Here is a 26,339-nt window from a genome sequence, read left to right as displayed (position 1 = left end):
CAACAACATAACCTGGAATGAGAGATGAGTTAAACTTTTCAAAGGCTGTCATGTGAAGGGTCCTAATTGTGCTCTCTTTTATAGGTAGAAAACTGACTTCTAATTCTGCATCTAAGAGAAAATTGGCTACATCTTCAGTATTATGAGCAGATTTTAATGCCCAAAGGGAATTATGTTCTGTCTTCTATTGCCTGTGGGAAGGGTGTTGCTAAGAAACAGGATTCCTGATCTATTCTGAGAAAAGCAGCTTGTCATTTATCAGAGCACAGACAGTGAAATGCGACAAAGGCAATGTGTTTTCAAAAACTGAGGCTGTGAGTGACCAGGGAGGGCATCTCGTTTCGATTAGACATAGCTCATCTGATTGTGAGCCCATGTGTTGGCTGTAGACACACATGCAGCATGCTAATCATTCTGTAGTGTTCAGGAGCTGCAAGGAAAAGAGTCACAGAGTTAGAAGGCTGGAAGGAAATGCGCAGCTCTGAGTGTTTCCATATAAGCCCTGTAACAAACAGCCACAGCTTCAGAACTGTTTACCTTAGCCTGTGAGGTAGGTATGTAATTTCCCCTTTCAGATGGAGTGAACAAGTTCATCAGAAACTTGACCAAAGTTACCAGGCTAGAAGTGCAGCCCTCAAACCTGTATTTTCTGAGCCCGAATGCAGAGTCCTGAACACTTCACTTATCCGGCATCCACTTCTGCTGTCAGAGGCCAAACAATGGGCCAAGTCAGACCACCACTACCAAGCGATGAGGCAAATTCCATAACCTCCAGACACAGGCCTAGAGTAACCCTATTTCTGATTTCTTATTTTCTAAAGAATAGGAGTTTCTTTGTTTTTCTTTTGTTGTTTATTTTTGTTTAAATTTAAAGGTACTATATGTTCAATTAAATAAACAATATTGCCAAAGGTCTGTAAAGTACCAAAAGTAGGGGTGATGTTGCAGTCTGGCATCATGGTGGGGGCTGCCTGCGGAAACCGGGGGTCTCCAGAGTTCCCACATCGCCTTGCTTTCTGCCTTTCATGCTCACCTTTTTCAGCATTTACATCAGCTTTCTCCATTATGATGGCTGGCTTTATAAATAGCTTGTGAGAATCAATGTTGTATTCAGAAGTATTAAGAGTCATTTTAACAGGAATTAGTTGAGAGGTTATTATGTGATAGCATTATAGGAAATAAAGACTCGACAGCATTTAAGACAAATCTCTGTTTTGATGAAGCTTGCTCTGCCATGGAAGAGAGACCCAGACACTTTTAGCTTGGTGCTCTGTAGTTGGTTTCATGTGCAGTAGAGATGGATGGGGAGTGAGTAGGAAAGGGTTTGTAGAAAGGATTTGAGTCACCAAAGTCTCTCTAGGGACCTGCCACTTAACCTGAGACCTAAAGGAGGTTGGAAGAAGCAGGCTCTGAAGCTTTGTACAGGCTGGGAGTGGGCTGCAGAAGCAGGAGAAGGGCCCTGAGATAGGCTCCAGTCTGTTGGCCCAGGATTGGGAAGACTGTAGCTCAAGAGTGGGGAAGGCTGATGGGCATTATCAGGATTTGTTGGCCATGTGGAAGAGTGTGGTTTATGGGTGTTACAGGATGCCATGAGACCTGACCTGAAAGTGGCATATTTTGTGTTATTGAAAGATAAGTCTAACTACAGGGTGGAGAATGCACTGTTGTGAATGAAAGCTGGGAAATCTCAGGAGAGGCTCTTACTGTGTTCCATTCAGAAGATGAAGGAGGCCGAGGCTAGGGATGCTGGCAAGAATCCATAGAAAGGACATGCAAGGGCATAGGCTGGTGCTTAGCAAGGACTCCTGAAGGGTGCCTGGAAGATGGAGGAATCAGGGATGCTAAACAGATGTCACTTTCTTTTCCCTTTTTAAAGATTTATTTTTGTTTTATGTGTATAGGTGCTTAGTCGAATGTCTGACTGTGCATCATTTGCCAGAGGAGGACAGAAGATGGCAATGGAGCCTCTGGACTGGAGTTACAGTCCTAGACCATGTGGGTACTAGAAACTTTCTGCAAGAGCAGCAAGTGCTCTTAACCATTGATCTCTAGCCTCCAGATATCATTTTCTGATAGTGTAAAATGTGCCTCTCTGGAACACAGCAGCCGTACCCAGCAGTAAATAACCAAACTAAGGATGCTAAAAGTTGAAGACTTAAAATAGTTCATTTAAATTATTTTAATTTTGCCTTTAAAAAAGCAAATATTGTAAATTGTAAGATGAAAGATTTTAAAAAGCTTAAATAAATGATGTGTGTGTGATTGTTGGTTCTATGGAACACAGAGGTCAGCCTCATGATAAAAGGTGGGCCTGTTAGAGACTCCTGGGGGAAACATTCAGGCACCCATGGGTGGAATTTGTTTCTTGCTGACATGACAGCTGTGCTCTTGGGGAAGATGACAGCAATGTCTGACTGATAGCTATCCAAAGTTACAGAGACTATGCGTTACAGTAAAACAAAGTATGGGCTGATGATGAGAAAAACGGCAAGACTACAAAATAACTATGTGGCATGTGCACTGAGAAATTGCTGTAGAGGAAAAGGGGAGAGAACTTACCAGGGTCAATGCCTTACAGTTGGCAGTATGTCCCCTTTTCCTAAGTTAAACAATTTTGTTAACATAATTAATTTTGTGTTAATTACATAATTATGTACTATCAGGGTTATGAAATGAATATATAAGATATATAGTGAAGATAGAAGCCACCTGATAATGAGGATGTTTATCCATCCCCAACCCCAACCATCATCCAGGATCATTTGCTTTCTTCCTATGATAACAGCTTCCTGATTCTGTCTGGGAGGTATGGCTAGAGCCTTAGTTGGATTGTCTTGCCTGAATTGACTGTGCTAAAACAATCAGATATACAAGTCTTGGGATTGAAATCTGAGTTTAACATGAACATTAGTAAAATGGTCGATGCATCCAAAATCTGGCAACGACAATTGAGACTACTGTTGGTTCCCCTATCTCAGATGCCTGGTCCTTCGGCACCTTCATTCTTCAGCCATTTCCCAGCAAGTTATTACTGACTGCACTTCTCCTGAAAACTGCTTCCCTTTTCCTGGTAGGTTAGCAGGAGTTAGTTCCTATTGCTTACAAATGGAGACCAGAAACAATTATCTTTTTCATTAAAGTTCTGTTCTTAATAAAAAACTGTGTTTAAGTAGAAGGATGGCAGAGCAGACTCCTGTGCTGAGTATTTAATTCTAGCTGTGGCTTCAGGGTGATTACATAGAGCATCTGTGTATTTGGAGAGAGGTTACACACCAGTTCTCATAACTTTTGCGAAGAGACTTTCTGTGCTGCTGCTGCTCACTGGAAGCAATGATATTCTCATGCGCCAAGCTGCCTTTATATAGGGTTTTAAGGCAACAGGTTCTTAGCCAGTTTCTTAAAAGTCCACATTCAACTTGCACTGTTCTTTTTTGGTTTTGCATTTGCTCATGATCCATTGTCATTCTGTTCTGTAAGTCTCTGTTAAGAGAACTTATAAAATCCTAGATAAGACTTATAAAGCACCTTGAGAGGAATAGGACATAAGACATGGTTGCTTGTCAGGGCATGAATAAGACTTATCCAAGCATCTAACATGTGGGAAATGAGGAGGACTTATTCTGAAAGTTGCGAGAAAGAAAAGATTTTTAGCTCCTCTTTTATTTTTAAAATGTATCTCTCTGCAAGGTAAGCCTGTTACTTCCATGATGCTGTCTCAATTGAAATGAAGGATCTACATACAATTTAAAGATGATAGTCACAAGAAGTAGACAAAAGATAATGCCACCAAAGTGAAGAACAACTTAATTTGTAAATGACATAAAAGACAGGAAGAGTAGGAAGGTGATTTACTTATGCAACCTAGTCATGCAGAAAGGGTGTTGGGGAGTCAATGTGTACTTAACACATCATAAGCAAGGTACTAGTAAAGTGTGAGAAGTATTCTATATAAAAAGTCAGGTGTTGGTATAATTGCTGAGACAGCATTGAGTTGCAGTTGGAAGACAGTTCTTAAGAAATATATTAGTCAACCCTTGCACTTCAGCCACTTGTCTCAAGCTTTTTTTTTTAAATGACAGGTAGTTATCAGGATCCATAATACCCTGACCAATCTCTTTACTAAGGATTTCCACTGTCAGCCCCTTCTGCATTCCTTACTTTGAGGTACCTGGTTGCAGAGGAAGGTGATCTAGCCTACATTTCCCCTTGGTGTGGCAGCTTTCTAAACAGATATACTCTCCGTCCACTGTGCCCTCATGCAGTGTGCATAGCTGCTTCAGGCCTAGACTCCACAGGCACTCCAGGAGACCTGTGTGGTGTTTTGTTTGTTTTTGTTTTTGTTTTTTTGTCCTTGCTTTCTGGGCTAACCAGGGATGAGGCAGCAGCTTCCTTTGGCATTGACTGAAGGCCTCATCTCTGCAGGTGGGCCCAAAGTCCAGACTGACAAAATTAGTGTTAGAACTCCATTGGGAAGCAATTTGGTGCAAGCCAGCAGTAAGCATTATGAAGAAATCAAAGCAACATTAGAGGATGGAAGGGAAGGGCTTAGGAATAGGCAGTATAGTTAGGAGAGTCTCTCAGAGGAGGTGAAGTTAGAAGTGAGACATGACCTTGGTTAGATTGAAGGCCCACTCCATGAGATAGAACCCATACCTGACATTGCTGAAATGTCCAACAACCTGAGACTAGGTACGTTATAGGTCCTAGGGGAAAACTGTACTATTATTCGTCTAAAGAGCACAGCAGTAAAATGACCCCTAATGACATACTGCTGTCTATAAATGAATACATCACTCAACCTCAGCAGAGAAGCAGCTTCTTGTAGTTCCATGGTAATTAACAGAGACCTACAACAATACAATGTACTGATGGTGAGAGACCTTGGAGCACTCAGCCCTAAATGGGATGACTCTATCAAACTCTTCCCACCAAGGCTCTTCCTGCAAGAGGAGGCAGGGAGAGTCTAAGAGCCAGAAGTGGGAGGTAGATGACTTCAGGGAGGCAGTGTCTTCAGAACAACGAAGATGTTCACAACAACAGAGATGGTGGCAGCACACACAAGACCTGCACAGGTTCAAACCAGACAAAAGGTCAGCATGGAGAAGGGGGGTAGACGTGAAATCCCATCCTATGAGGAGCTACTGGCATTTGATTGCTGTGAGGAAAGGAAAAGTCAGTTTTTACCAATGGAACCAGGCTCCAGTGCGGCCTCGGGCCCAGGAGTAGTTGGCCAAGACAAAACAGACTGTGTTTTGTTTGTGTACTTTTTGTTTGTTTTTTTGTTTGTTTGTTTGTTTTTGTTTTCTCTTTGAGAGAAAAAGAACATGAAGCTGATCGGGTGGGTAGGGAGGTGGGAAGGACCTAGGAAGAAGAGGAGGAGGGAAAAGAATATGATCAAAATATATTGTGTGGAAAGTTTTAATTAAATGTTTTTTAAAAGATTTAAAATTAAAAAACTAAAGAAACTGATACATGAATGTCATGTAAGAGGTTTGAGGACAGAATGGTTTCTGTGGAGGGTTCAGCAAGGATGAAGACATCGAGGCTTGGCTTGGCTTGGCTTTCCAGAAACAGTGGGAAGAACAGCAGGAGAAAGGCAGAGTGTATGCTCAGAGAGACCCAGGGTGCCCGCAGTAACTCTGAGACCCTGGAAGGAGGTCCTTCTGAGCTAGAAACCTAGTGTGCTGAGCATAGGAGTGACATGGTTGAGCACTATTGTCTCTTCTTCATTCTTTCCACAAACAGGCACCCTTAAACTGGCTAAATGCTTTAAAGAGACCTCTCAACTTTTGCTTTGGTCTTAACACTCTGTCATATGCATGTGAACTGAACAAAGGTGGTGGCAGAGTGGCACCTTTGTAAGTAGAAAGCCTAGGACCCTATATGTATATTGTCTATATTCTGCTTAGATATTTCCAGTTCTAGGGGACTTACTGTTTTGTATAATTGAAATAAATATATATATATTACTCTAGCACTCAGGAAGTAGAGATAGAAGGATCAGGAGTTCAAGGCCACCCTCTTCTACATAGTGAATTCAAGACCAGTCTGAGATATATGAGACCCTGTCTCAAACATAAAGTGAGTCCTGTTGGTGATTTAGCTCAGTGGTAGTAAAGCCTAGTATATTCAAGTCCCTCATACCACATATAAAGTAATAAATACAAGTAAAAGAAAAAGTTTAATTAACATGGATTCTGATTGGTCGAGGTGGTGCACACCTTTAATCCCAGCACTTAGGGGGGCAGAGGCAGGGGTCTCTGTGAGTTGGAGGCCAGCCTGGTCTATGAGTGAGTCCAGGACAGCCAAGGCTACACAGAAAAACCTCTCTCAACAAAACCAAAACCAAAACAAAGGGGGGTGGATTCTAGAGCACTCTGCAATTTGGGGCAGTTTTATTAGCCCTATGCCTAAAGGGTACAATTGGGTCAGGATGGATTTAAATATTCTTCAGAAACCACTTAGATGATAAGGAAGCCTTGTTACATGATTTACCAGGTTGTTTCCAAATGATGCTAGAAGCCCTGTGAGCCCATTACTTGGCTTCTGTCAGAGCTCTGAAGATTGCCAGCCTGTATATGTCTGAACCTAACTGCTGATGCATTCCTGTCCTGCCCTCCATTTAGGTCAGTAGACACAAATAGATATGAGGAGAGAGGGCTGTGGCCCAGTTCCAAACACCTATGCAAATATCGGCTTCATTCTGCCCTGGGACACTTAATTTGGAATGACCACACTCATTGGTTCTAATTCCATCCCTTGGTGACATTTCCCTTAATACTCTGTAACCACTAAACTCAGTTTTGTCCTAATGCTAACATTTTAATGAGATTGTGAGTAAGCGTAAACCAGACATTGATGAACAAGACTGCTTAAAGATGAGTTTCTGAGAAGACCTCCCCTATCAGTGGACTTGGGGAGGGGCATGCCTGCAGAGGGTGGAGGGAGGGGGGGATTGGGATGGGAGGAGGGAGGGAACCACAGGGGGGATAGAAAGTGAATAAAGTGTAATAAAGAATTAAAAAAATTTAAAAAAATGAGTTTCTGAATAAAACTTATATTATGGAAGTCACCACAGATAGTGTCTTTAATGTTGGCTGAGAAGGAGGTTTCAGAACTCTATAGAGGAGGCACTAAGGAATCAAATTGGTGCTAAGAGTAGTGATTTACTCCTAGTACTTGAGAGGCAGAGGCAGGTAGATCTTTGATTCTCTTTTGAGACAGACCCCCAGAGAACTCCATTCACCTGTCAGGGAACAGGTAGAGGACAGTAGTCTGTGAACTAAGTCATGGGCCCTCAGGACTTACCAACCCATCAGTGGCTAGACCTCCAGCCTAGAGAACCCACGAGAAATATATTTTGGTTATTCTTCTATTAGGTCTATGGTATTTTTGCTAGCATTGACAGTGGACTAAGACATTTGATGTTGCAAATGCTCGAACATTTTATTAGAAAATTCAGTGGCTATGACTTTTAAATGTATTTTTAGTCAAGGAGAGAACTGGTTACATAAATACATATTTTTGGTCATTTGGATTTTTTTAAGAAATTGGGGACATGGATGAACTCAGATTTTCAGCAAACAATAGCCACTGTGTGCACGTGTGTTTTCTTTCCTTGTAATACAGTGAACTCTCTTCAACTTTAGCCAATTCCCTCTTCCCTCACAGAAAACCAAACTTTATATCTACAAGGTGGCCACATTTCCTTTTTCAGAGAATGAACACTCTCTTTTCTTAAATATTTCCAAGAATCCTTCAGCTTTGGGGAGTATTTGAGCATCATTTGTTAGTAAATATTATCCACTCGGCGGTCAGCTTTATGAGAAAGGAATAAAATATCAAATAGACTCATTTTAAAAACTGCCCTGTTACTATATAAACTATAAATATACAATGAAGGAGTAATGATAAATGAATTCTATCTATATATGGGCATATTTGGAAGTAAGTTGTATCCTTTTTAAAAGGGGTTATCATAGATATAGTAGACACACACGTGTGAATGTATATGTGTATGCATATGAGTATATATGAAAAGAATGAGCACCATTTCAATCCTATTATATAGACATGGCCACTGCTGAAATTCTGTCGTTTCCTCGCTCTCTTGATGGTGGAAACTTCACAGCAACAACTCTCAGAGTAAGGCAAAATTCTGGTACAATTGTGTTACAGCTTTTGTCTCTTAGAAATGATGCTCAATAGGTAAGTGGATACTTTAAGAAAATCTTAGGAAACTGGAACAAGTGGCGACATTGACATTCTTCAAATTTTCAAGGTACCTATGTAGCCCTCATCCCTTAAGATAATCTTGACCATATTCTACTGAATTTGGGGTTTAAGGATCTGTTTGAAAGTGGACAAAATAATGGCTTCTCAGTTATTTGAATGATGGGTTTTTGTTGTTTTGTTTTTTGCCTGCTTATTTCTTACCATGTGCATTGATCAGGAAGGTTTTCTAAACTGTATATTTATCACAATTTCTTACTTCTCTGTTTTCACTAATAGGCTGCAAATGTCCTTTTTTTCAGACACTGCTTTTTCTCAAAAAAAAAAAAAAAAAGTAGTTAAGCTGCAAAGTCACGGCTAAAATTCCCTTTCCCTAGAGCCGAAGCTCAAGGGGCCTCAGCTCTTCCTGGAAGATGCTGCCTGTTTCTGAGCATGAGCACCAAAAACCCAGGCTGACCGGTGAGCTAAGTATGCGCTTTCCCACTCCTTGGCAGGCAGGTTCTGTGCCAGGCCTCAGCTGCGCAGTCTGTGGAGGAGGAATGACTGGAGTTCAGGGAAGCACTGGCTGCAATGGTGGGATGGGGAGGTGTGGAGGACATGGGACCTGGTCAGGATTTTGCTCAGCAGGCAAGGCAGAGAGTCTTTTCATTCTTTCCCTAGACAGAAAAGGTACCCTTGACTGCACATGTAACTGGCCTGCAGTACATGTATGGGCTAGAGGCATGCTGGTTCTCAGCTGTTTGAATTTTACAAAAGTTAACATTTTGCTTCTCAAAAAAGGATCATAACACAAAATCAATTCAATATTACTCTAATTTAGCCAAAGTGCTACCTCCAGCACTGTTCCAGGGAGAGACCTAACTGGATGGTGTATGGAGGGAATGAAGCATAGACAGATACACAGACATCCAGACATACCGAAAAGCTGGAATCAGGTTGTTTGGGCTCTCTGATAGAGATGCCTTGGCACCCTGGAAGCTCAGCATGTTTATTGTACACAGTTGAACATGGATGTGAGGTTATTTCATACAGATAAACAGGAGCCATGTTTTATGATTATGGGTTTCTATTTCTATGTTAAAACACCATGACCAAAAGCAACTTGGACTGGGCATGGTGGTGCATGCCCTTAATTCCAGCACACAGGAGGTAGAGGCAGGCAGATCTCTGTGAATTCAAGGCCAGCCTGGTCTACAAAGTTGGTTCAAGGCCAGCCATGGCTGTTGCACAGAGAAAACTTGTCTCAAAAACACAAAAGAAAAAAGAAAACAACTTAAGGAAGAAAAGGTTTATTTTGCTCACAGTTCATCATATAACAGTTCTCACATATAACAGTTCATCATCAAAAGCAGTGAGGGCAGGAACTCACAGGGCAGGACCTGAATCAAAGGCCATGGGTGGGAGTGTTGCTTATCGGCTCACTCTTTGTGGCTTGCTCAGCCTGCTTTCTTATAGAACCCAGTACCACCAGCCCAGGGGTAGTACAACCCGAAATGGGCAGGGCCCTACCCCATCAATCACTAATTACAAAAATGTTCTATAGGCATGCATGTAGCCCAATCTTATGGAGGCATTTTCTTAGAGTCCATGCTTTCAGATGACTAGCTGTGTCAAGTTGGTATAAAACTTAGCCAGCACCATGTCATATAGCTGAACCAAGAGGGCAGGTTCAGATTATCTCAATAAGAGCAATCTGCAAAGCAGCTGTCTTCATGCTGTAAATATCCTGGAGGAGAACGTTATGGTAGACATTTTCTGGGCACACTGTCAACATCTGTACACAGACCAGAGGAAGGCTTTGCCATCCCACTGAACCTACTGGAGGGTGGGGGAGGCTTTGCTATTTTCCTGTGGGTCTATGGCCCTTGATATGGCTAGCTCCTATCACCAGCACACACCCCCACACACAATCAAGCCTTAACGCACTCAGGGCTTCCACTCCCTACAATAAGGAAATACTCTCAAATGACGTGTGGTAGCACAGACCTTGAATCCCAGAAGAAGCAGGCAGATCTATGTGTGTTGGAGGCCAGCCTGGTCTATGTGAAGTTCTATGTTGGCCAGCCCTACATAGTGAGACTTTGTCTCAAAAACAACAATTAAAAAAAAAAAAAAAAAAAAAAAAAAAGCAATGCCACAGGATGGAATGGGAGGGCCTGTGCAGCTTCCAGATCCTGAGCTTAGCTCTGGTGGCTGCCCTGCCCACCATCCTCCTTCAGAAGCTGTTGGGGAGATAGTGGCTGCAGGAGAGCTGTGAGTTACAGAATGTCTGAAGGGGCCAGCAATGGAGACTCTGTCCATTTGAAACACTCAGCGGTGTACATATTTTTCACAGGGCTTGGACAGATTTATCAGTCCTGGCTGGACAGGTCTACTCCCTACACAGCTGTCTAGTGGGTTGTGATATCGGACCTGAGTTTTGTCTACATGATTAGAATTTACCTGTTATAAGGTTGTATTGCAGTTATTTTTATAGAACTGTGTTTTATAAAACTCAGTTTCTCCCTTAACCTGGCAAATAATTGAGACTCTGTTATATGATTTTAACAAGCTTCATAGCACAAGAACTGAACGCTTTTAACTCTATTCTTTTTTTAATTATTTTTATTTTTATTACAGTTTATTCACTTTGTATCCCCCTTATAGCTCCCTCCCTCCTCCCCTCCCAATCCCACCTTCCCTCCATTTTTCCTACCCATGCCCCTCTCCCAGTCCACAGATAAGGGAGGTCCTTCTCCCCTTCCCTCTGATCCTAGTCTATCAGGTCTCATCAGGAGTGACTGCAATGTCTTCCTCTGTGGCCTGGTAAGGCTGTTCCCCCCTCAGTGGGAGGTGATCAAAGAGCAAGCCAATCAGTTCCTGTCAGAGACAGTCCCTGTCCCCATTACTATGAACCCACTTGGAAACTGAACTGCCACAGGCTACCTCTGTGCAGGGGTTCCAGGCCATCTCCATGAGTGGTCCTTGGCAGGAGTATCAGTCTCAGAAAAGACCCCTGTGCCCACACTTTTTGGATCTGTTGCTCTTCTCATGGAGCTCCTGTCCTCTCCAGGTCTTACTATCTCCCCCTTCTTTCACAAGATTCCCTGCACTCGGCCCAAAGATTGGCTATGACTCTCAGCATCTGTCTTAACTCTATTCTTAATGTTCTAAGCTAATTTGGCTTCCCCTCCCCCAGTTGTGCATCCCAGAGATACTTGTGCTTTGTAGCTTTCCATGCTGTGTTCCTCTCTCTGGCTGTTTCCTGGACCTCTCTGCTAAATCCCCTCTTTCTCCTCTAGTTCCTCCTCCCCTAGCTGGCAGGAAGTCCAGGCCTGTTTTCTCCCCTGCTCAGTGATTGGCCATAAGCTGCTTTATTGGCATATCAGGCATCATTTGGGGAGCAGTGTTTACACAACATTGAGACAGGAGATTCTCAGAACAACCAGATATGGGGGTATAGAAGTCAGCATTTGAATTACTCAATAACCTTGTGCCTACAAGTTTGGTACATTGTAACCTATGCCTTGGGAATTTACCATCTAAACCTTTTCATAGCTTCCTGTTCTCCCAAAGTGGATCCTTTACCAACCAAACAGAATGAGGAGTTTCTTCCCTTCATTCAAAGGCTTCCAGAATTCAAAATTTGGCATGCAGCTAACAAAAGGCATACTTGTGGCTATGGTCTGTACCTTTTTTGAGGTTTTTAACATCCCAGTGTGTTGGCCAGTCCTGATGAGGTACTTCATCATACTTTTCTGTATCACAATGAAGCAGCAAATAAAGCACATAATTAAATATCAGTACTTACCATTCACACACAGAAAGAGGGGATACAAAGGAAGGAGGATGTGGGTAAGACATTTCCTAGTTAGAAGCTGGGCTGAGTGTCTCACACATATTCAAGAATGGTTTAGAGCCACTGTAACAATGCCTTTTTCTTCACATAAATTGGTTGATTGGAGGGGTAGGGGGAACCAAGGAAGACACACTCAGAAAAGGAGGGAAAAGGTGGAAAAGGTGGTCTTTAAGTTGAAAAATACTAACTTTACAAAAAAAAAAAAACTCAATAAGTTATTTTATTTTCCTTTGATCTCCCTTGGTAAAACTTCTCCATAGAATCACCTGGAGAAGCAATGATCTGGAAGCGGGCAACAGACTACCTCGCATGGCCATGGCTGTGTCTACACACCATGCTCACTCATGCACCTGTTGTCTGTGATGGCTTTCTTGCTACAGCAGTGACTTCCGTAGTCCTGGCAGTCATCATGTGGCTCCCCAAGTCTAGGCTATTTACCATCTACTTCCTATTGGAGTCCTTCACTGAGCCTAAAACTTTTGAGATCCCAGAAGTCATTAGTCATGCATTTAGTGAATCCCTGTTATATAGCAGGCCCTCTTCTCGATGTTGGGAATAAAGCAATGACTTAGATAATCCCTAAGCAATACACAAATGAGTGAATCTGTGTATCTTAAACAGCACGAAACCTACGTGGGTGCTGCAATGATGAGAAGCCTGGGTTAAGTGCGCCTGGCTGGACATTTAGGATGGATGCTAAGGGGTCATTATCATTATCCATTGCTCCTCAAGCTGAGTGGACTTGATGGTGGCAGTGCCTGTTTTAGAAATTATGCGTTGAGTACCTATGCCAGGACCCGCTGACTGTGTGGGCCAGTAAAATTAGACACAGAATTACCCACAGAGCGTGGTAACAGGTCACTCCAATTGAAAACATTCAACTTGAGAATAACAGAATGAAGAAAAGAAAGTTACAAGACTAAATTGTAGTTGTAGGATGTAGAGTTTTTTACAACACCATCCCATAAAAATAAGTTGAAGTGAGCAATGCTGTGGCCACTAAGGTTACAGGAGACATGGGCTTGTCATTTTTGTTTATTTGTTTTTGGGTTTTGCTTTTTCAAGACAGGGTTTCTTTGTGTAGCTCTGGCTGTCCTGGAGCTAGCTCTGTAGACAAGGCTGGCCTTGAACTCACAAGAGATCTCCCTGCTTCTGCCTTCTGAGTGCTGAGATTAAAGACTGTGCCAACACTGCCTGGTAAGATATGTTTTCTTTTTTTTTTTTTTTTAAGTAGTTGGGATCAGCACAAACTTTTGTGCATTTTATTTGCTTTGTATAAAGTCACTGTGTTAGGGATGGAGAAATAATCTGATTAGGTTGAGAAACTGTTAAAGAAGCTTAAGGTAGATAGAAATATGGGCACAGCACTAATCTCATTGGATAACAGGGCCTTACTGTGAACAATTTTTGTTTTGTGTTGTTCCTCATTTAAACATAAGGCATGCTTTCCTCTAGCCTATTTTAGAAAAATCCATGACACAAAATAAACCATTATGTAGACTCATCTACATCTCTGACAGGGAAAAAACAAAAACAAAAAACAAAAAACAACTCCAAAAACTAACAAAAGCAAAAATACTCTGAACTCTGAACTTTAGCATCAGTATAATTTCCTGGCTTTTCAGGAAAAGGGAAATCATTACCAGAATCATTGCCTGAATTATTACAGATGCTAAAATGCTGCAGCGTTTGGGACAAATGTTGAAAAGTAGACTCCAGATCCAGTTTTAGACAGCAGAGGTGCCTGATGTTTTGCTTGTTTTTAGACAATAAGCTCCATGTTGTAAAAGATGGCAGAGTTCTCACAGTCCCTGGGGGAGCAGAGCTAATCTGTGGGAGCATGTTTGTATTGTAATGATCTTAATTTGCCCATAAATAAATTATTCTTCTCCAAGGCCCATATAAATATAATTTTAATTGCATGCCAACTGTTAGACCCAAAATTAGACAGCTCTGTCCCTTCTCTGCCAAGGGGAGGAGGTGTTCTGGAAGAGTTGAGGTTTTTGTGGTTTGAAGACACTTTGGGAGAGAAAAGAGAAAGCCTTGTTTTAGATGACTGAACACATTTTGGTTGTGGAAACCTCATTTCTAGGTCAGACAGAATCCATGTTTAGATGTTTCCTAACAAGCCCAACAGTGATGCCAGCCTTTTTTATCTTCTCTCTTCCTTTGAATCCCCATGGTCCATTTGCACAGATCAAACCACAGAGTGAGTCAGAGACTGCCCTCCTGGCTTCTTCCTGCGTTCAGTCTTCCTTAATTAGCAGAAACAGGCCTTGCTGAGAAAAGATGTTTGTGCCCTGATGACGAGGTGTCTTCAAATAGTTGCCCTCTAAAGAAAAATGTAGGGCAATCTTACAAATTAACTTGAGCACCAGGATATATAGGCCACGTGTGAAATTAGGTTGACCCCAATAGAAGCGAGGTTAGAAGCCAGTCTGGGATTTGAATACCCTCCCCTTTACCAGCACCCCTCCGCCATCTCTTCCCAAAACAGAAACTGGGGGCTTGAGGCAGGAGCCTTCTGTTTTCATACTGGGAAGACAGATAATAAGAGCAAGTGGCTCACTGAGTTATTGTTCTTGCTGAATTGGATGCTATTTAGAAAATGGATAATAAACACAGTTGCTGCCCCTTCTCAAGTTCCTAGCAAGTAAAGCCCACCCCTATCTTCATCTGTACATTTCCCCTGGCCTTATTTTCCTTCTGTGGAATGATGAAGGCTGATATGCCAGGATGGGCTTCTCTTGAGAGTAAGGGCTAACACTGAATTAAAAATTCAGTACTTTTTCTTAACAAGGTAATGGCTAGAAACCACAGCAAATAACGAGGACCCTGGGGATCAAGTGTGGTGATGGACATGTGGCATTCATAATTGTTAGCACCACGACTTTCTGGAAGCACTCTTTATGTCCTTGAGCAGAGCACCAAAGTACCTTTTTAATCCCCTCTTCATATTTTTAACAATTTTCAAAGCTAGTCTTTAAAAGAATTATTCAAACAGGCTTCAAGGATTTTGTGTTTTCTTAAAACATGGCTATTATTTTTACTTTCTGCTTACTAGTTAAAATTTTATATACTTGGAGCAAGGGGAGTCAATCAATGGTAGAGCATGCACTTACCATGTACAAGGCTTTAGGTTCAATTCCTGGGACCAAAACAAACAAACAAACAAACAAACAAACAAAGCATTTATCTAGATAAATACAGAATGACAACAATTATCTGCAATTCTTAATTTTGCTGTTACAGAAATATTCAATTACTAGGATAATAATTTGAATTATTCTTTGGGAGCCCATAGATTTTTATTTCTTTTTCCTATAGTTCCTGTTCACATTTATTATGCCTTGAGTTTTCCTTTTCCCTAGCAGGTCTGGTTATTCCATGTTTCTGAGCACATGTAAGAACTTTTCACCAAGTTGACTGAAGCTCCTTCTTATAACTTGCCCAGTATTGCTGTACCAAAAAACACCATTTTGGCTCTTGGACACTTTGACCTTCTAGTAAGTTGTATCTCAGAGTCAGAAAGTGGTGTTGGTTCTGACAGAAGGGGTGAACTAGAAGCCTGAGAACCAAAGCACATTCTTGAGCTGATCCAGACTTAATTAAGTATTGATTTCCCAGTGATTTCTGGAAAGCAATCTTCTCTGCTCAAGTGTGCTTCTAGGAGTGGACTGCACACAGTTCTTAGTTCCACAGTACTGCATTAGCAGGTTTAGGCACGCAGTATTACAGCAGTGAGTTCAGCCATGCAGTACTGCAGTGGTGGGTTTGCAGTGTGGGTTTACCAATAAAATGCATTTTTCATTTTCTTTCTGGGTAGAAAACACATGTACGTGTAACTGTTTTGCAGTTTCATGGAGCACCTCCATGTTTGTTTCCCTCCTGTTCATACATGCTCTTTTGTTGGGTTCTGGGTGGAAGCGGAGAAATCTCACTTCAGAGACAGAAGCTTAAAATGCAAGCATTATTTTCTGCTTGCACAGGGAAGTGGCCAGTTCAGACCTGAACGAGTCCCTGAAGGGATATTGTACATGTTTAAAGGATGGCACAAAGTGAGGGGAGCAGGGTGGGTTGTTGCATTGTCCAGTCATATTTTGACACAAGGGGTTGAGCAAGGAAGTAAACGTGGGTGACCCGGCCTTTCCAGGTCACCTGGTTTCAAGACTCAGCTCTCTGTACTCACATCCTCTCTTGGACTTTGGCCTGGAAATTTAGTATGATAAGGAAACAAAGAAGTGGACAAGATTTAAATCAAGACAGCTAGCACATTTACAACCTGTGTTCATTAATTTAGATAACAGATAATGGCAACTTCCCCCTTTACATCCTTTATTAACAGAAAAACATGAAACACCTGAAGAAACAGGATAGGAGTTGGTTGCAGGGCCTGGGAATATGAGTTCAGTTTTGACCCTGCCAGCAAGATGGAACTTGTTCCTGAGATGGCTGGACCCAGAAAACTGTCTCTTAACATGTTCAGGAGGACCTGCAGCAGAGAGTCGTCAAAAGTGTTCCTCCATTCTCAGTGCCCCAACTAGCAGGCCCTGCCACCACTTTGATCAGTTTCTCCATGTATTCCTTCCCTGACACTTTAAACACATGCATGTATGGATGCATATGTAATTCCTCCCTAGATGACATGTGGTTCATCACAATGTTCATCCACTTGCTTGTTGCATGTATATGTAAATTTTCACTTGATATGTTTTCATAATCATATATTAATTATCCACAATAAGGGACATTATATACTTTGTGCATGTAAATAATGTATATTGATCAGATTCACCCCTCACTTCCATTTATCTTCCTTCCCACTCACTCATTCTGATCTTTTCCCTAAACAATTTCCCTTCCATTTTCTTGTGATTTTGTTTTGATCTGGTTTTGGACCCAGTTTCATTAGGGTATCTTAGAGGATCATAGGTGAGACCTGTTCACAAGCTCTACCAGTAGCTACAATACTGAAGAAAGTTTCTCCCCCCTTGCCAACCACTAACAGTGTATAAATCTTCAGAGAGGTATATATTACAGGATATTTGATTATTCTACATAGAAAACATAATTGTTAGCAAAATATGAGAACCTAGCATGACTACATACCCATTAAGGGTAAGACAGTCTTAATAGCTGTTGCTTTGAAACTAGGAAGCTATCTAATGGCCTTGGTTCCCAGCATGCTAACTTTCCTTTGCTGATTCCTTTGTTACTTCTGTTTCCTGGACCCAAGAAAGAAAGCAAAGGCCAGGATGGGTCCTTTCCTGTTGGGAACAGCCTCTGAGAAGGCACATGACTGGAGCATGGCCATTGAATGGTATCACCCAGACATGGTCACCAGAAGTGATGTTCCAGTATGTGGTAGGATTTTCAGCAGTGTATGCCAGAGAAAGCTGAAAGGGACCTTCGCTGGAAGTGGTTTCTATCCTAGATCCAGGCAAGAAGGGTCTTTGCTTTAACACATCTCACATTGATCTGTGACTTCACCTTTGCCCACCCAGAACACATGCCTACCCTTCTAGGTGCCTAGAATCCTGGGGTTCCTTGCCTATGTGGGCCTGGCCTTGTGAGACGATCAAAGCACTACTGTTTGCGTCAGGGGCCCTCAGGTAGGCTGTGAGCACATGTTTTGAAGAGAGCATGGTGAATAGAAAGAATCTGTGGGGGTTCTCTGCAGTACTCAGGGAACTCCTTGTAGTTTGAAACAGAGCTAGGGCTGAGATGAGGAAGTGTCATTAGCTCAGTGTTCTGCTTTAGCAGAATATTTTTTTCTAATAAGTGGTACTCAATATTCTGTAATTACTTAGCATCTTTTGCCAGTTCAGTCTCAGCCCCCATGAGCTGTGTAAAAACTTGTAAAGAAAACACTTGCATGTTTATCACAGCTTTATGACAGAAATTTGAAGCACTCTTAAGAGATTATTAACATTGGTGTCTAAAGGTTTCAGGGAAAAACATCGTAGAGATTAAGGTAAGGAGTGACAGAATGAACAAAGTTCTGGGCAGCAAGCCAAGGGAGAACTCGGCAGTAAGAGACCAATCACAGGAGATGACAGTAAGTGTAACAACTTGGCAATACGGGTTGGGTTTGGGCCTCCAGAGCCTTGAGTGTGGAGCCTCTCATCCCTAGAGGGTATTGGGGGGGATGTCCATGTTATTGAAAGGAAATGTGGCTCCGAAGGGATGGACCACAACTTGTCCTCCATGTTTTTTATGCTGTTGGTCCAGTGGTGAGTAAGAAGCAGAAGAGAGCTACTACATCTGTATGATGAAAACAAGAAGCTGTCAACAGTTGCTGACCTCGACTCACAATTTACCCACAGGCTCTGAATTAGCTTGTTTACTCTTCATAACTTAATGAGCTGTCGTTCCATTTTGCAGGTACAAGGTAATGCCTGTGTGTGTCTCCACAGCAGTCCTCACGTCTTTCCTTGCTCTCATGTTGGGAAAGAAAGGCTCCACTGAGACAGCACCCCTGTTCATCATCACAGCATAGATGGGACTGTTGGCAGTGCCACTTAACTGGCTTCTGTGCTTGTTGCTAAGCCAGGGGTAACAGAGATAGTGCTTATTTACCGAGCATGTACTCTTGTGGCTTCATTTTGTTTTCAAACATACTTTAGGTGGCTTTCTACTGTACAGAAATTAAGACTGAGAGGAAAATCATCCAGCTCACACAGTTAGGGGCAGAGCCAGAAAATCAGTCTGATGCTTTGTGACTCCATGGGCTCTTTAAAAATTTATTGTCACATAATTAATTAATTAATTAATTAATTAATTAATGTTAATTAATTCCCATTGCTGTGAAGAGACACCAAGACCAAGGCAACTCTTACAAAGGACATTTAAATGGGGCTGGCTTACAGTTTCAGAGGTTTAGTCCATTATTGTCATGGTGGGAAGCATGGTGTCATCCAAGTAGACATGGTGCTGAAGGAGCTGAGTATTCTACACCTTGATCTGAAGACAGCCAGGAGGAGACTAGATTTGTTTCACACTGGGTGTAACTTGGGCATTTAAGACCTCAAAGACCCCACCTCTACTGTGACAAACAAGGCCACACCTCCTAATAGTGCCACTCCCTGTAGGCCAAGCATTCAAACACATGAGGGGCCAAACCTATTCAAACCACCACAACAACCAAGATTGACATTACAGCCTCTAAATGCCTTCTTTGCTCTCTCAACCTTTCCTTTCATAGTGTTTGTCTCCTCCCAGCTCTCTCTTCTCCATAAGCCCATAGTTCACATCATCATTCACCATGTAGCTCACGTTAGGTCAGCCCCAAAACATACATTATGTACCTCCTTTCTTGCTGACAGAACCTTGCCTTTGTCTCTTCTGAGGTAATCTAGGAGTTAATCCAGTTACCATCAAGATGCCATCATATGATTAATACTTCTTGGCTGTTCACTCCTGCCTGATATTGATTGTTGAGCTTGTTAGTGTATTATATAACTCAGCCCTCACTATGCCCTATAAGCTAGGTGCTTTCTCTGTTATAATTTCTGTTTTAGAAATTGCGGCTCAGCAAGGAGGGGGAGATCCAAGATGGCCGCGACTAGCGTGCACAGTTTCTGAGTGGCAGAGGAGCTAAAGCGCCGGAGTTGGTGAGTGGAGGGACGACTGAAGCCAGGGAAAAGAGGGTGAGGCTTTCTGAATGAGAGGGATTATTGCACGAGGTGAGACCTTTGGTCTCGGGTCACCAGCGGACTTCTTTAGGGAAGGAGAGAAATGAGTGTTTGATCTCCTTGCACTCCCCTTTTTCGGGCCTCCCTCCTCCTTGGCACAGCCAGCTCACCGAGATTCTCAGCTCAGAGTTCACTGCCTGGGGACTGCGGTGGCAGAGGCAGGGCTCCTGGCCCTTCTTCTATGGCCGCCAGTTGTACCTGCTTTCGGAGTCCCAGATCCACAGTGCCATCCTTCCCATGTCCTAGATCTGTATTCGGCCATACCAACTCTGCACGGTCTCCCAGCCACTGACTGTACAGCCCGCCCAAACCCTCGGTGGCAGGTAGCAGGCTATATAGCCACCAAAGTCCAGCAGACCTGCCAAACAAACTAGGCACACCAGACACCAGGGCCTCCCAGGTCTGGAGACGATAGTGGTGGGCCCCCGGGACTTCCCAGAAAGCATCTGGACTGGCATCCCAGTCTCCAGATGCAGCTGGACTTCCTAACCTGGTGGCTGTAGCAGCACTGAGCTGGCAGAACACATCAGTCCTCCTACATATGACTCCAGCATGTCCAAACCAGAGAGTAGAGAGCCTGGATACCCTGATCCTTGCCAATGTGACCTGCTTGAGAGTGAGTGCACCCTTGAGTGTCTGCAGAGCCCCAGATCCAGGGTCCTTCTAAACTAGTGGCCAGGCATCAGACCCCTCCCACCTACATACCCATTGCAGGAAATAGAGGGTCACTTGGGACATTGAAGCTCGTGCTCTGTGGGTCCAACAGTGGAGTTCAGGTGGATAATGCCAGGATCTCAGACAGAGCTGAATACCAGTGGCCTGAGGGCCACTGAAGTATACAGAGAATTTGCATAAGGAAATTGCACCAGGATTATAACCAGTGCCTGCTATATCTATAGTGCATGCACAAGTAACCCCTGCAGAGCTCCTCCCACACACTCACGGGTTCAACATTCTCTATCACTCTGTCCCTCGAGGCACCTTCCATGCACATTTCAAAGTACACGCTTGTGCACATTTGTCCTTCTGCGGCTGTGAACTTTCCTCCCACAGGTACAGCTGAAGCACCAATGCACATGCTATAACCACTGGACCTCTCTCAGCTTCTTGAAGAATTTTCCAATGCTGGAGAGAGACGATACCAGTCTGAACTGCAGAATCCAGGAACAAACAGGGAAAGTTATGGATAAGCCAATGGCCAGGGGTCGGCGGAAGAACACATCCAACATAAATCAGGACATCATAGCTTCACCTGCAACCCCCAAAATTGATGAATGCTCCAATTCATTGGGAGCACAGGAAAATGTCTTTAAAGCTATGCTCACCCAGTTATTTGAGGTACATAAAGAGGAAACAAACAAATCTCTCAGAGCAATGGCCATACAGATATAGACAGTTAAAGAGGAAGAGAACAAATCTCTCAAAAATTTGGCCAACCAAGTGAAGGCAAAGAAAGGGGAAATGAACAAAATTCTCAAAGAGACACAGGCAAATATAGCCAAATACAGGCACAAGTAGAGATACAATTAGTGGCATATAGAAAGGAAATGAACAACAACAACAACAAAAACAACAAAAAACAAAAAACAAAAAAAACAAACCAGAGACCATCATAGAGAGACAGGAATCCACATTTAAACAGATGAAGGAAATGGTGTAAGGCATGAAAACAGAATTAGAATCAATAAAGAAAACACAAACTGAGGAAACCCTGGAGCTGGAGAACTTAGAGAAAAGATCAGTAACCACAAAGGTAAGCATCACCAACAGAATACAAGAGATGGAAGAGAGAAGCTCTGGTGCTGAAGATACACTCGCAGAAATTGATACTTCTCTCAAAGAAAAAGTAAAATCAGAAAAATCCCAAACACAAATTATCCAAGAAATCAAAGACGCCATGAAAAGAAAAAAAAAAAAAAAAAAAAAAAACAACTAAGAATAATAGGAATTGATGAAAAAGAAGATTCCAGGCTCCAAGGTCCAGAAAATATTTTCAAGAAAATCATAGAAGAAAATTTTCCCAACTTAAAGAAAGAGATGTTCCTAAACATACAAGAGGCCTACAAAACACCAAATAGACTAGACCAGAAAAGAAACACATCACATCACATCATAGTCAAAACTCTAAATCTATAGAACAAAGAAAAGATATTAACAGCAGCAAGGGAAAAAGGCCAAATAACATATAAAGGTAGACCTATCAGAATCACACCGGACTTCTCATCAGAAACTATGAAAGCCAGAAGGGCCTGGGAAGATGTCATGCAGACTTTAAGAGACCACAGATGCCAACCCAGGCTACTATACCCTGCAAAGTTTTTAATCAACATAGATGGAGAAAACAAAATATTCCATGATGAAACTGAATTTAAGCAATATCTACACAGAAAACCAGCCCTACAGAAGATACTAGAAGGAAAACTCCAATCCAATGAAAACTATGCGAAAGAAAACATAGCATACAGATAATTTCTCAACAAAAATTAAAGGAAAACAAGCAATGAATCACAATAAAAAGAACTATTGTTCATTGGTCACTGTTATCTATCAACATCAATGGACTCAACTTTCCAATAAAGAGACACAGATTAGGTGTGGAAGCAAGATCCAACATTCTGCTGCATCCAAGAAACACACCTCTGCAACAAAGATAAACACTACCTCAGAGTAAAGAGCTGGAAAAATGTATTTCAAGCAAATGGACCCAGAAAACAAGCTAGGGTAGCTATCCTAATAAAATAGACTTTCATCCAAAATTAATCAAAAAAGATGAGGATAGGCACTATATTCTCATCAAAGGAAAAATCCACCAAGAGGACAACACAATTCTGAATATCTATGCCCCAAATACAAGAAGCCTACATTCATAAGTGAAACATTATTAAAACTTAAATCACACATCAATCCCAACACCTTAATAGTGGGAGACTTCAACAGCCCACTTTCACCAAGGGAAAGATCATCTAGACAGAAGCCAAATAGGGAAATAAAGGCATTTAAAAAGGTCCTAAATCAAATGGACCTAATAGATGTCTACAGAACTTTCCAGCCAAACTCAAAAGAGTATACCTTCTTTTCAGCACTTCATGGAACCATGGAAACTGAACAACTTGCTGCTCAATGACAGCTGGGTTAAGAAAGAAAGAAAGAAATTAAATACTTCCTAGAATTCAATGAAAATGAAGGTACAACATACCCTAATTTATGGGACACAATGAAAGCAGTGTTCAGAGGAAAATTCATAGCACTAAGTGCCTTCAAGAAGAAATTTGTGACATCTCATACAAGTAACTTAATGGCCCAACTGAAAGCCCTAGCAAAAAAAGAAGCAAATACACCCAAGAGGAGCCGAAGGCTGGAAATAATCAAAGTCAGGGCTGAAATCAATCAATTAGAAACAAATAAAACTATTCAAAGAATCAAGGAAACCAAGAGCTGGTTCTTTGAGAAAATCAACAGGATAGACAAACCTTTTAGCCAAACTAACTAAAAGGCAGAGAGTAAGGGGGACATAACTACCTACAGATACTGAGGAAATCCAAACAATCATCAGGTCGTACTACAAAAGCCTATATGCCACAAAATTTGAAAATCTAAAAGAAATGGGCAATTTTCGTGATAGAGTCCATCTACCAAAATTAAGTCAAGATCAGGTAGAAAGCTTGAATAGTCCTATATCTCCCAAGGAAATAGAAGCAGTCATCAACAGTCTCCCTTCCAAAAAAAGCCCTGGGCCAGATGGTTTCAGTGCAGAATTCTACCAGACCTTCAAAGAAGTACTAACTCCAATTTTCTTCAAACTATTCCACAAAATAGAAACAGAAGGAACATTACTAAACTCATTCTGTGAAACCACAGTCACCTTGATACCTAAACCACACAAAGACCCAACAAAAAAAGAGAACTTCAGACATATCTCTCTTATGAACATTGATGCAAATATACTCAATAAAATACTTGCAAACTGAATCCAAGAACACATCAAAGATATCATCCACCATGACCAAGTAGGCTTCATCCCAGGCATGCATGGGTGATTCAAAATATGGAAATCCATCAATGTAATCCACTATATAAACAAACTGAAGGAGAAAAACCACATGATCATCTCCTTAGATGCCAAAGAAGCATTTGACAAAGTCCAACACCCATTCATGTTTAAAGTCTTGGAGAGTTCAGGGATACAAGGCACATACCTAAACATAGTAAGGGCAATACACAGCAAGCCTATAGCCAACATCAAACTCAATGGAGAGAAACTTCCTGAAATCAGGGACAAGGCAAGGCTGACCACTCTCTCCATATCTCTTCAACATCATACTTGAAGTCCTAGCTAAAGCAATAAGAAAACTAAAGGAGATCAAGGGAATACAAATAGGAAAGGAAGAGGTTGAAGTTTCATTATTTATAGATGATATGATAGCATACATGAGTGAACCCAAAAATTCAACCAGAGAACTCCTTCAGCTGATAAACACCGTCAGCAAAGTGGCTAGTTACAAAATCAACTAAAAAAAAAAAAAAAAAAATCAGAAGTCCTCCTGTATACCAAAGACAAAAGGGCCAAGAAAGCAATCAAGGAAACAACATCCTTCACAATAGCCACTAATAACAAAAAGTACCTTTGGGTGACTCTAACCAAGCAAGTGAAAGACCTGTTTGAAAAAAACTAAGTCTCTGAAGAAAGAAATTGAAGAAGATATCAGAAGATGGAAAGATCTCCCGTGCTCATGGATGGGTAGGATTAACATAGTGAAAATGGCCATCCTACTAAAAGCAATCTACAGATTCAATGCAATTCCCATCAAAATACCAACACAATTCTTTACAGACCTTGAAAGATTCTCAACTTCTTATGGAGAAACAAAAAACCCAGGATCCCCAAAACAATCCTGTACAACAACAGATCGTCTGGAGGTATCTCCATCCCTGATCTTAAGCTGTACTACAGAGCAATAGTAATAAAAACTGCATGGTATTGGCATAGAAACAGAAAGGAGGATTAATGGAACTGAATAGAAGACCCAGAAATAAACCCACACACCTATGAATACTTGATTTTTGACAACGAAGCCAAAACCATTCAATAGATAAAAGACGGCATCTTCAACAAATGGTGGTGGTCCAACATACAGAAAAATGAAAATAGGTCCGTATTTATCATCCTGCACAAAACTAAAGTTCAAGTGGATCAAAGACCTCAACATAAAATCAGACACTCTAAATCAGTTAGAAGAAAAAGTGGTGAAGAGCCTAGAACTCATTGGCACAGGAGACAACTTCCTGAACAGAACACCAACAGCATAGGCTCTAAGATCAACAATCAATAAATGGGACCTCATGAAACTGAAAAGCTTCTGTAAAGCAAGACACTGTCTTCAAAACAAAATGACAGCCTACAGACTGGGAAAGGATCTTCACCAACACTACAACTGACAGAGGCCTGATATCCAGAATATATAAAGAACTAAAGAAATTAAAAAGCAATAAATCAAGCAATCCAATTAAAAAAATGGGGTATGGAGCTAAACAGAGAATTCTCTGTAGAGGAATATAGAATGGCAGAGAAATACTTAAAAGATGCTCAATGTCCTTAGCCATCAGAGAGATGCAAATCAAAATGACCCTGACATTTCACCTTACACCATCAAAATGGCTAAAATAAAAAACTCAAATGACAATACATGCTGGAGAGGTTGTGGAGAAAGGGGAACCCTCCTCCATTGCTGGTGGGAATGTAAACTTGTACAAACACTTTGGAAATCAATTTGACACTTTCTCAGACAATTAGGAATAGTGTTTCCTCAAGATCCAGCTATACCACTCCTAGGCATATATTCAGAATATGCTCAAGTATACAACAAGGACATTTGCTCAACCATGTTCATAACAGCTTTATTTATGATAGCCAGAACCTGGAAACAACCCAGATGTCCATCAACAGAGGAATGGATACAGAAATTGTGGTATTTTTACACAATGGAATACTACTCAGTAATTAAAAATGAGGAAATCATGAAATTTGCAGGCAAGTGGTGGGATCTAGAAAAGATCATTCTGAGTGAGGTATCCCAGAAGGAGAAAGACACACATGGTATATACTCACTTATATAGACCTATAAGATAGGATAAACATACTGAAATCTATACACCTAAAGAATATAAACAAGAAAGAAGACCCAGGGTAAGACTGACCAATCCTTACTTAGAAAGACAAATGGGATGGACATTGGATGTAGGAGAAAACAAGTAACAGGACAGGAGCCTACCACAGAGGGCCTCTGAAATACTTAACCTAGCAGTGTATCAAAGAAGATACTGAGACTCATAACCAAACTTTTGGCAGAGTGCAGGGAATCATATGAAAGAAGGGGGAGTTAATATGACCTGGAGAGAATAGGAGCTCCACAGGGATCAAATATATATGGGCACAGGGGTCTTTCATGAGACCATTTCTTCAACTAAGGACCATGTATGGATATAACCTAGAACCTCTGCGTGGATGTAGCCCATGGTAGCACAGTATCCAAGTGGGTACCCCGGTAAGGGAAAAAGAGACTATTTCTGACATAAAC

At 41.6% G+C, this 26,339-nt stretch overlaps 1 pseudogene; it reads left to right on the top strand.

The window, feature by feature from the left end:
• Positions 1-10,497: 10,497 nt before the first annotated feature.
• On the top strand, positions 10,498-12,086 carry LOC129687873 (protein RER1-like; annotated as a pseudogene).
• Positions 12,087-26,339: the final 14,253 nt, after the last annotated feature.

This window comes from Psammomys obesus, unplaced genomic scaffold, assembly GCF_907164565.1.
Source record: "Psammomys obesus unplaced genomic scaffold, mPsaObe1.curated_primary_1811, whole genome shotgun sequence".
In the NCBI taxonomy this organism is placed as follows: Eukaryota; Metazoa; Chordata; class Mammalia; order Rodentia; family Muridae; genus Psammomys; species Psammomys obesus.
This window is presented reverse-complemented; position numbering and strand designations above follow the sequence as displayed.